The sequence below is a fragment of the Hemitrygon akajei genome, chromosome 13 (assembly GCF_048418815.1).
Source record: "Hemitrygon akajei chromosome 13, sHemAka1.3, whole genome shotgun sequence".
In the NCBI taxonomy this organism is placed as follows: domain Eukaryota; kingdom Metazoa; phylum Chordata; class Chondrichthyes; order Myliobatiformes; family Dasyatidae; genus Hemitrygon; species Hemitrygon akajei.
Window position 1 is genome coordinate 39,936,572 of NC_133136.1, and position 12,683 is coordinate 39,949,254.

The 12,683-nt window shown below is 40.8% G+C and overlaps 1 protein-coding gene across 2 annotated transcripts in view; it reads right to left on the bottom strand.

Annotated features, from left to right (window-relative positions):
• Nucleotides 1–11,640, bottom strand: part of slc38a9 (solute carrier family 38 member 9) — a 47,687-nt gene extending 36,047 nt beyond the window's left edge. Inside the window, exon 1 of one of the 2 annotated variants that reach the window (XM_073064441.1) lies at nt 11,537–11,640. The gene's annotated coding sequence lies outside the window, so the exon portion shown is untranslated. Of the gene's footprint in view, nt 1–11,526 lie in introns of both variants that reach the window. The other variant, XM_073064442.1, reaches the window with a different exon arrangement.
• Between the last annotated feature and the right edge of the window lie 1,043 nt (nt 11,641–12,683).

A 12,683-nucleotide genomic window follows, 5' to 3' on the forward strand; every position in this document is an offset into this window, starting at 1 on the left:
TTCATCTTCCTCCTGCGCACTAAAACCATCAAAGTCCTCTTCTTCAGTGTCCAAATTGAACAACCTCAGGATCTCGTCACTCACTTGTCTCTTCGTTGTCGCTCTCACTTGAGCGCATGCAGTCCTCTTCATCACGCAGCAGTCCAGCCTTTCGAAACCCGTTGGTGATGGTGGATGTTGTGACACGGCTCCACGCATTTAGGATCCACTGGCAGACTTGAGTTAAAGATGCTCTTCGCATGCGGCCTGTTTTGGTAAAGGATTTCTCACCGCTCGTCATCCAAGTCTCCCACTCAACGCGCAGCGCCACTTTAAATGCCCGGTTCACGCTGATGTCCAGTGGCTGCAAATACTTCGTGGTGCCCCCAGGAATCACAGCTGGAATTGAGTTTGTACTCTAGATGGCAGCTTTCACTGAATCTGTTATATGGGCCCTCATGCTGTCCATAACGAGCAATGCTTTTTTTCTGTGAAAAAATCCCCCTGGTCGCTTGGCGCAGCACTCTCTCAGCCAATCCTTCATTAGACTCTCCATCATCCAACCTTTCTTATTGACTTTCACCATGATTTCTTTTGGGAATTTTTCCTTTGGCATTGTCAGCCGCTTAAAAATCACCATCGGTGGAAGCTTTAGTCCGGATGCTGTGCAGCTCAGAACACAAGTAAAATGCGTTCTCTCATGGCCACTTGTTTTCGGTGTGATGGACGAGTCACCTTTTTTATTAACAGTCCGAGTGAGAGGCAGGTCAAATGTCAAAGGTACTTCATCCATATTTATGATATCATCTGGCCCGATGGAATTCTCCGCTATCTTTGTTTGAGTGAATGTGCGGAAGTTAGCAAGTTTTTCCTCGTGGTCGGGAGGGAGCTGCTGACAGAGTCGTGCGTACCCTGACGGACAGGCCTTTTCGTCTCATAAATCTAAAACACCACGATGGCCCACCTCTAAAATCTTCGATTTTCATTTTGGTGGCGATTGCTTTAGCCTTCAGTCTGATCTGCACGGTGGAAACACCGCGGCCGCCTGCTCTCTGTGTGTTAACCCAGTCTTCAAGAAAGTTTTCAAGTTCGGGCCATCTGCTATGATTACCTCTGAAAGCTTTTGTCGTCTTTTTGCATTGACTCAGTTCTTCACGCTGGTGTCTCCACCGTCTCACCATCGATTCATTTATGCCAAGATTATGTGCAGCAGCTTGATTTCCTTCAACTGCCAGATTGATCGCCTTTAACTTAAAAGCTGCATCATATGCTTTTCTTTGAGTGTTTTCCATGTTGATGAGGGCGAGTACAAATGACTGATTTACAATAATTTAATTGTGAAAGTGTGCTTGATTTATCGTACAATTTCATTGGACCGCTGTGAACTACTCATCAATTTTATTGGTCTACTGTTACGAGGCAAAATGTTTTTGGCGGCATGAAAAAAAACATGCATTAGCCGCACCGTAGCATAGGCCGCAGTGTTCAAAGCGTGGGGAAAAAGTAGCGGCTTATAGTCCGGAATTTACGGTATTATACTGCATTGCTTAGGAAATAATGACAAGAAAAAAAAGTCTGAACATGCTCGAACAACAAGTGCTGGAAGAACATTTCCGGGTTTTCTCGCTTCGCGGTTGGGTGAATTCACGCATGCGGAACTCGCGGAAGAAGGGCCAACTGCATTTTTAAGCACTGTCTTGAGATCTTGGATATGTCCCTTGTCATCTTTACTGGTAACAATGATGCCATCCAGGTAACACTAAGTACCTGGGCAGCCTTATAGCTCCTGGCACATTGCTTTCTGCCAGAGTGTGGTTGCAGATGCTACTCCAACGATAAGTCTATTATAGCAATAAAGCCCTTTGTGGCTGTTTCTGGTGAGAAACACTTTTGACTCTTCCTCCACCTCCATCTGTAGGTAGGCCTCAGCCAAGTCCACTTTGCTGGTGTTTCTCTCCAGAGAGGTTTGCAAAGATATCCTCCATCCTGGGCAGAGGGTATTGATCTACTTTCAGTGCTGGGTTGATGGTGACCTTAAAATCGTCACAGATCCTGACAGAACCATCCTTCTTGGCAACTAAGAACATTGGCATTGACCATGGGCTGCACTCAACCTTGGAAATAATTTCTTCTTACCTAACTCACTGGTTATTTTATCAGATGTGGTACAAGGAACCAGATAGGCTTTGTAAATCTGTGGCATGTCCATTTAATACGATTTAACCCTTGATAAGTTAGTTTTCCAAATGCCAACATTGAACAGTGCTGTAGCATAATCCGGCAAGTTTCGTAATTTGTTTTCAGTTAACTCTGTTGCAGGGTGTGTGACATGCAAATGGTCATGCCCACAGGAGTTTTCTTTTTCCAGTGCCATTTCTTAGTTGGATATCTGCAGTCTTCAGTTCAGTACCTTTGAAATGCCTTTCAAACTCATTTTGTGGAATGACAAACAGCAGAACCAGTGCCTAATTCCATTTTAATTAATTTGCCTTTCACTTCTGGAGTAAACCATATTGCTTGTCTATTCTTAGCTTTTACATTGTAAATCTCAAGGCTACCCAATCCTGTGTCACTCTCATCGTTACCAAATTCTTCAACACCACGCAGATTAGTACTCCTTTTGAAACTGTAACTTGAATTTTTATCTTTTTCTCTTCCCATGCAGTCCATTTGATGTTGTCTGCCTTGGGTGCTTTTCGTATGTGTCCTACTTTGTTGTAATTTTTGCAAGTTTTGCTTTTAAAGCTACATTGGTCCGGTGCATAAGAGCCCCATCACAACAATACCACATTGTTTAGATGTTGCAGTTTTGTTCACACTCACTTTCATTCCTGACTTGCATCTCTGGCTGCCATTTCCATTGATGCAGTTATTTCAACTGTTCTTTTAAATGCAACTTATGCTTCAGCTCGGAGCTGGTTTTGAATGCCTTCTTTTAAGATTCCATAAGCTCTCAGTGCATCATTAAGCACATCACTGAACTGTCAATACTTTGACAATTTCTTCGAATCAGCCACATAAACTGACATTGTCTCCCTGCCTTTTAATTCTGCCTATGAAACCTGAAGTGTTCTGCAATCATGCATTTTGGTTCTGAAGGATCCTGCAATATGAAATGTGTGAAGTTACTATTACTAGAGAGAAGACTCCTGGAAAACTGAAAGGTCTAAAGGTAGACGAGTTACCTGGACCAGATGATGTACACGCCAGGGTTCTGTAAGAGGTGGCTGAAGATATCATGGAGGCATTAGTAATGATCTTGTCAGGATCACTAGACTTTGGTATGGTTCTTCAAGACTGCAATATTGCAAGTGTCACTCCACTCTTCAATAAGGGAGAAAAGCAGAAGAAAGGAAACTATAGGTCAGTTAGTCTAACCTCAGTGGTTGGGAAGACATTGGAGGTGATTCTGGGTACTTGGAGGCACATGATAAAATAGGCTGTCGTCAGCATGGTTTCTTCAAGCGAAAATCTTGCCTGACAAATTGTTGGAATTCTTTAGAGAAATAATAAGCAGGACAAACTAAGGAGAATTGGTTGATGTTGTGCATCTGGATTTTCAGATAGTCTTTCACAAAGTGGAGCATTAGGCTACTTATACTTCGAGCCCATTGTACTTCAGGAAAGATACTACCATGGATAAAGCAGTGGTTGATTGGCAGGAGGCAAAGAGTGGGAATAAAGTGAGCCTTTTCTGGTTGGCTGTTTACGTTAAATGTCAATGATTTGAATGATGGAATTGATGGCTTTGTTGCAAAGTTTGATGATATGAAGAAAGGTGGAGGGCCAGGTAGTTTTAAGTAGAGGTTACAGAAGAACTTAGATTAAGAGAATGGGTAAAGAAATGGCAGATGGAATAGTGTTGGGAAGTGTTATGGTCATGCACTTTAGTAGAAGAAATGAAAAGGTTGACTATTTTCTAAGTGGAGAAAAAAAATACAAAAAAAATTGAGGCATAAAGTGACTTGAGAGTCCTTGTGCAGGATTCCCTAAAGGCTAATTGGCAGATTGAGTCTGTGGTGAAAGAGGCAAATGCAATGTTAGCATTCATTTCAAGAGGACTGGAATACAAAAGCAAGAATACAATGTTGAGACTTGATAAGGCACTGATGAGGCCTCACATGGAGCATTGAGAGCAGGTTTGGGCCCCTCATCTTAGAAAGGAAATGCTGAAACTGGAGAGGGTTCAAAAGAGGTTCACAAAATTACTCTGGGATTGAATGGCTTGTCATATCAAGACCACCTGATGGCTCTGGGCCTCCAGTCACTAGAATTCAGAAGAACGAGGGGCAACCAACTGAAACCTATCAGATGTTGAAAGGCCTTCATAGAGTGGATGTGGAGAGGATGTTTCCTATGGTGAGAGAGTTTAAGACCAAAGGACACAGAATAGAGGGGTGTCCTTTTAGAATGGAGATGAAGAGGAATTTCTTTAGCCAGAGAGTGATGAATCTCTGTAATTCTTTGCCACAGGCAGCTGTGAAGGACAAGTCTATACGTATATTTAAGGCAGAGGTTGACTGGGCAGGGCATGAAGGGATACGGCAGAAGATTAGGGCGGAGAGGAAAATTGAATCAGTCATAATGAAATGGCAGAGCAGGCTCAATCGGCCAAATTACCTAATTCTGCACCTACATCTTATGTTCATAATATCTGCAAAACTCATTTCAGTTGGTTTGGTTGGAGCAGTTAAACTTCTAAGCAAATTGTATGCATTTCAACATACTGCACTCAACAACACTGGCACTCACTTTTCATTGGTCATTTCATTTGCTTCAAAATATTCTCAATTCATTCAGTGTACATCAACCAGTTATCTGTTGGGCAACTGAATGCATTCGACGTTGCCATTATTATCAGCTGGTACATGCTGTTTATGATCCAATGAATTTGGACCATTTTCAGCCTTTTTTTAAAAAAAAACTTAACTGCTTCTCTCTCTCCCCTACCAAAGAAAAAAAAATACATGCTTCACTTCAACAAGTAAGAAGTCATCTCGGGTTCATTTTAAAATTTCTTCATCACCACTTCTGGTTCTAACCCCTGAAACTAATTGAAAAAAAACACTGGAGCCCCGGAGATATTTATGTACTTCGTTTTTCTTCAGTAAGGTGTGCACATATGATGTTGTGGCATAACAATATATGCCATTCCACACACTTCCTACATACAATTTGTAATGAATTATATAAACAAAGAATGCTTAATCAAACATTTGTAATATTACTAAAAAATTAAATATCCTCCAAATATCTACCATATCAAGCCCCATTAGATCTTATTTGTTTGAAATAGGTCACCCCACATTCTTCCAAACTCCTAGGAATACAAACCCAAATCATCTCACCTCTCTTGATCGGACAACTCTCTCATCCCAGCAATTAATCTGATGAATGTCTCTTGGATTGTCTCCAGTATCGCTTACTGTAAGGAAACCAAAACTAATACACAATATTCCAGGTAGAGCCTATAACAAAACTTCTTAAATTCCAAACCTTTGTAATAAAGGTCAACATGCCTATTACCTTCTCGTGATACAAACACAAGGGCCCTTAGATACCTCTGCACTTCAGTGTAGCAGACTTCCTCCAAAACCTTGGGCTCTTAATCTTACACACTCGCCTCTTATATGGCACCTTTTCAAATGCCTTTGACATCTAATCACACTGCATCTACAAGTTCCGCTCAAATCTCACTGTCACATCCTCAAAGAATCCAGGCAAATTTGTCAAAGTCTTATCTTTCATAAAACGATTTTGACTAAATTTGATTATATTCAGCTTTCTAAAATGATCAGTTATGTCTTATTTGATTATGGCATCTTGCCAGCGATAGATGCAGAACTAAATCGTCTACAATTCCACATCTTCTGCCTTTTTTTGAAAAGATTATGTATTAATAATTTAAAACAAAACAACAAAGATAACCAAGAACTACAACTTTAATGTAGTTAAACTACAACTACAACTACAACTAGAACTTCATGTCAGTGATAGGAAAGAGGTTGAAATACACAAATTTGTTAAGAAGTATTTACTGACATTAACAAATGAATTGGAGTGGGGTGCATGACATACTGCAGCTCATCTTTCACCAGGCAAAATCCATTTAATACATAGTGTGTGCATAGAGAGGAGGGAACAAAAGTAAAATGATTACGTAAACAAAACCAGGATAACTTCAGAAATTTTTAGGCCACTATACATAAAATCAATCTCTAATTTAAAACTCTATGGTTAATCACAGTGACAAGGAACTTACCCAAAACCTAATGACTACAACTCTGCACACATTATAGAAAATAGGAAAACACCCAGTATGATCAGCACAAATTTGTAAAGTAAAAGCCAACCTCGTTATAACCTTTCAAATACTAGAGAAAATAGAAATAGCTCAGGAGGTTCGATATATTGATTCATTTGACCTCAAGGAATATTGTTTACAAAGCTGAGAATGTGGCATACAATTTTAATTAGCTCTGCATTGTCTGAACACACTATGAAAAGAAACTAGTTGCACAAAAGTAAAAATAAGATTCACTGGGATATTGCATTTCAGTTATGTGAAAGCCTGGATTGCTTTGTGTTTTTTTGTGGGATTTTTTTGGAGAGGAGGCTGGGAGAAGTGAAGAATACAGAATTACGAGAGGCGTAGAAAAAGGCAAATGGTTAGAATATTCTACCCCAGAAGAGGTGTCTAAAGCCAGTGGCAAAGCATTGGAGGGTTATATGCGATCTGAAATTTATTTTTTTTAACAGTGATTACCATCTGAAACATACTCCCTGATGGGATGGGGGACGCAGAGACTCACTCCATTTGGTACCAAATGATCTTCTGAATTGTGAAGGCATTGAAGGCCATGGAACAGCTTCCGGTAAACTGGATGGATATTTTACCTGGACACAGTGGCTGAAAGACCCATTTCTTTGCTGTTTGAATCTCTAGATCTGTCCAAATTTTTAAAAAAGTACAACCTAGCTTAGCCAGCACTTTGCAAGCTGCAAATCTTCAAATGCACATCCAAGTACTTTGTAAACATGTTGGATGTCTCTGCCTCTGCTACTTTTCAGGCAGTGAGTTCAAGATGCCTTCATTTTCACTTTTACCCTTTGATCAATGACATTAATTCCATACCATAAGGTTTTGGGACACCTTTTAAGGAAAAAGTATTTCATCTGAAAGTGATATTTAACAAGAAAAGATAATTATAAATTAATTTTGATTCTATAAAAACATTGCCAAATACCTTCTGATATAAGTTATGCTAAAGACTATACAGTCGGCTCTCCTTATCTGCGGGGGATTGCTTCCTGACCCCCCCCCACCCCCCTGGTAGATACCGAGAAAACATGGATGCTCAAGTCGGAGGACTTTACGACCCAGCAGACCTCCGGAGCTTATTTAACCTGTCTCAGTGCGGTGGACTTTAGAACCCGGCAAAGCCCGCAGTGTTTCTATTCCATTGACGGAAAACGATCACAATTGAAAATAAAGTGGAAATAATAAAGCAATCTTAAAGAGGTGAAACACCATCGGTCTTTGGAAAAGCATTAGGCTACAGTTGGTCAACAGTTGGAAAAATTTTAAAGGATAAAGTGAGAATAATGGAGCATGTGAAGGCCTTGCCCCGATGAAAGCTACAATTATTAAGCAACACAGTGGTTTAATTATTGAAATACATACATTTGCCATTCTATCATGGCTGATTTATTATTTATTATCCCTTTCAACCCTATTCTTCTATCTTCTCTCTGTAACCTACAAGACCATTCATGTCAGAGGCATTCAAAAACATTAAACTTTGACAGTCCAAGCTGGGGTGGAGATTTGCCAGATGTCAAAACTTTCAGGAACAGAGCTTCCCAGTAGCAATAGTCAATCAAACCATACTAAAAAAATCCAGAGTGCTTTCGGACATAGACACAAGGCAGCTAAGGCCTATACAGTCGGCCCTCCTTATCCGCGGGGGATTGGTTCCGGGATCTCTCGCGGATACCAAAATTCACGGATGCTCAAGTCCCTTATTCAACCTGTCTCAATGCTATGGACCTTAGGACCCAGCGGAACCCCAGACCTTATTTAATGTGTCTCAGTGCAGTGGACATTAGGACCCAGTGGCAGAGATCTGAATCCGCAGTGTTTCTGTTCACGAAAACGATCACGATTGAAAATAAAGTGGAAATAATAAAGCAATCGGAAAGAGGTGAAACGCCATAGGTCATTGGAAAAGCGTTAGGCTACGTCGGTCAACGATTAGAACAATTTTAAAGGATAAAGTGAGAAAGGCTCTGCCCCAATGAAAGCTACAATTATTACTAAGCAACGCAGTGGTTTAATTATTGCGTTTTGGGTTTTTGATCCTCCACATCAAGCCAGCACAGTGGAGAGCGCACTCGGGAGAGATCTGTCCCGAGTCCCAAGAACTTCTGTCCCCAAGCCTGGCGCTGAAACATACGTTCTTAAGTTTTATATGCATAGAAAGGTAAAATATATACTATATACTAAGACAAACGTTTGACTAACTGACGCTAAATAATACCGGATGGACCTGTTCCGACTTACTTAGTAAGAGAACTTCTGATTTTTTTCGATCCCGATGCATGACAACCCACACACACCCTCCCGTATACTTTAAATCATCTCTAGATTACTTATAATACCCAATACAATGTAAATACTATGTAAAATAGTTGTTATACTGCATTGTTTAGGGAATAATGACAAGTAAAAAAAGTCTGTACATGCTCGAACAACAAGTGCTGGAAGAGCACTTCCGGGTTTTCGCGATTGGTTGAATTCGCGCATGCGGAATCCACGGATAAGGAGGGCCAACCGTACTTCATATAGCCACATACTTCAAGTTTGTATGCACTGAACATAGAAATTAAAAGTCAACCCAGTCCTGTGCAGATGCTACTAGCGCACAATTTAAACATAATATTTAATATTGAGCCAGTACACAATGCTGTTGTGATGGAAATAACTGGTTCTTTGAGTCTCAACAGTAGAGGCCTGGACACACACAGTTTTAATAATAAGGAATTTATTATTAAAGAGGAAGTTGGGTCAACACAAGCAACTACAATACACAGGAAGCAGTGTGGGGACAGGGTATGGTTACACAAACAAAGAACAAGGGAAAAGCACTACAACAGCTATCCCCCTTGACCTTGGATAGCCGCGGCTCCCTTACCAGGACAAATGATAGACCTTCCCAAACATAAATCAATGCACTTACCTTCAATGAGGTGGTCTGTAAGAGAGACCGAGCCAGGGACAAGTCTCACCCTTTATAGCACGGGGCTGGGCGAGATAATCCAATTAAGGTGACCAATAATTTAGGTGTGCATTGATTAGTTGGGAGGGACCAAATGTTGATTGGCATGTGGTGTGTCCTCCGATCAGCCAGGTGGCAGTGCATCTGTCACATGGCCGGTATCTCTGGATACAAATGCCCAGCTCATTTTCTTTGTTTTGTTTATAATGATGCTCTTACATGTTCAGAATGATAAGCAGGAGGAGGCCACTTAGCTCCACATGCTTGCTCCATCATTTAACAAGACCATGGTTACTGTATTACCTCTGACCATTTTCTTGCATGAAACCTATATCCCTCAATTCCTTCAGCTGCTACCAATTGCTGCATAATAAAAACATGCAAAAATGTGAAAAATCCCATGACTTGTTAAAATACAGATAATTATTTCAAACAGAAGTTTTTTTAAAAAATGCAAGCCATAACATCATCTCTTTTCACCACCCCGCCTTTTGCAATCAGCAAACTTACATTTTCCTGAACAGCTCTATTAGAAACAATTTTTATTTAAACCTTTTTATGATCAAATTGCACAAAAGCTTCAAAATATTAGTTACTACTGCAACTTACACCGAAACCAACTAGAGGTTCCTGCTGTTTCTGGAGGTGACAGACAAAGATTGTGATAGGACAGACACCAAGACTAAATAACACAATGAGGCTGGCATTGACCAAGTGTTGGAGATTTGTTAATTTGTGTGATTTTTCTTTTGTTTTTCTTCCTCTTTTCAAATGTCAGCCACCAAAAGTTACTGAATCTTAGAAAATTGCCTTTGTTAGGAATCAAAGTATAAAAACAATGTACTGCAATTATTTAGTAATATTTTTGGACAGCATGAAAGGGTAATGTTTCAGGTTAAGAACCTTCATACCTCCTCCTCTCTGCATTTAAGTTAAAAAGGGAGTCTTTTTAGTAGCGTGGAGACCATGGCTGCTTAGATGACAACATTCTCACTGCCATCTAGTTACAGGATGTATCAAAGAAGTTAAGTGAAAACAAAAGAACAAAAATAACATACCAGATCTAGATATAGTTGTTAATTTCAAACAAAAGAAAATTTGCCCTTGCCCTGCAAATCAGGACAGTATCTGTAGAGGGAGAAAAACGCGTTACAAGTGCATTACAATGAAGCAAGAAAAGCTGTTCGTCTGGAGTTGTTTCAATGGAGTCCCAAAGACTATTTCTCAGGGTTACATTGAACTTCGGTAAAACAGTGAAGATCAGTGCAGAAGGAGGATGGAAATTTTAAAGTGATATGAATCAGGAAACCTTCACATACTTAATAGAGGTATTCTGCAACGTTATCATCCATTTGGTATAATTGCTACCTGACCAATCTTGGCCTCCACGTTATCATATACATTTCCTTTATTCTCCATCCACCTCGCTCTCTGTAACTTAAAACACACTTATTTCCCACGTTCTTGAATTCTAATGCAGATGCAGGAAGGTTGACTCGTTACCTCTGCGGGTATTGCCACATAACGAGAATTTCTAGCATTTTGTTTTGATTCAGACTCAGAACCAGCACTGACACACCAGTAAGCTTCTCTTGCTCTCCCAACTATTAGACACTTCCTTTAAATTTTTCCTATCTCTGCAAGTTAAAGCACATTTTGATTTCTAGCTTGCTCTGACGAAAAGATCTTCAACCTGAACAGTACAGGTGCTACTTGATTTATTGACATTTCCCGATCTTTGTCTTCTTTACACCAATAATGAAAATGCTTGATTTATTCGTCCTTTGGAAATTCCCGAAGGTGCGGAGTTTCGCATCTTCCCCGTACTCGAGGTTTATTTTTTTTTAAAACGCTCTGAATGAGGAAGTGACATGAGGGAGCTCGAATGAAAAAGGTGCCTTATACGGAACAATGACAGTCAAACTTGAGGATGACTTACTCTCCTGTCCCCGTCACACACTCTCTCTCTCTCTCACACACACACACACACACACACACACACTCACACACATTTTCTTGTTTTTTTAAAAAAGAAAACGCGGCATATTCCATCCTCCATGAACAATTTAGTCAAAAACGGAGTGTGAATCACAGCCTTTGCACCAGGGTCGACTTCACCAACCAGAGCCGAGGCGACTAATTTCCCCACCTGCCCGGGCAGGGTTCCCAAGGGGACGGGACGGCGCACCACAACACCACCACCCAACCCTCCACCACTCAGGCAATGTGCGCAGGCGCGGCTGCCACCCTCCCTCCCTCACTCACTCACTCGCTCTCACCGAAAGAGTAGGGCTGCCTCAGAGGAGTTGGGTACCCTTCCGGAGTCGCCGGGCCGGCCGCTACCTTCCCGCTGGAGCCCCGCGATCACGTGCGCACCCACGCTCACGCTCACGCGCAGCGGCACAGGCGTGACGTGTACACGGATCGATTGAGCTCCGGGTGCAATGGACTGCAGTCTGTGCATGGTCAAGATCCGATGGGTCAGCAGTGTGTATTTGAAACAGATTGCGGGGATAACATGTCCGTGTGTTCGATACTCGGAGCCACAATGCCGTACATTGACTTTAGTTTAGTGCAATGATTCTCATTGTTAGAAAGATTGAATATAATACATGAGCGGTGATAAAAACGGTACATATTCTAATCTAGGGCAAGGTGGTGAACATTTTTGAGAGTGTGTGATAATCTGAAGAAAAATCTCTTGCGTGCCGTGGTAATTTTTGAGTACAGATTATCATTGATTCATGAGTTAGTAACAATTATGGACTTTATTCAGTGGGTGGCGGGGTGGACATAGGTCTCTACCACAGGAGGTGTAAGGCGCTCCTTCACTCCGCCAGCCTGCAGGACAAGGTGTAGCGCCTGATCAGGGTCACGGAGCAGGTGGTGGACAGCTGGTGCAAACCTCGCAAGTCCAAGTTATGCGACCACTGACGGCAGGCACGCAGTCTCTGAAGGGCATTAATAATGGCTGGGGTCACCTGTCCAGTAAATAAATGAAGCGTTTTAGAAAACCTGTTTAAAAGATTCAAGATTGTCTATCAGACAAAAACACAATAAGCAAAAAATAAATATAAATATAAAAGTCCTGTAGACTTAACTCTGAGTGCGGCCAAATACAGATAAGATTAGCATACATATATACATAGATAGATTTTATGAACAGTTGTAAATTCTACATGTAAACGTACAACTGTATGGAGATTATTACTAATCTTTTTAAAAAGACAGTTAATAACAATTTCTAAAATAGCACTTTTATTGTATCTCATAAAACTTTGGTCTATATTCATTAAAAAATCAAGTAAAGGAAAATAAATATTTAACTCTCAGTGATACTTTTGTTGCTACACTAATGATGGCAAGTAATTTTATCAGGCTTATATTTGGTTGTTTAGAGAGCTAAGCATGTAGCACCTGCCTTAT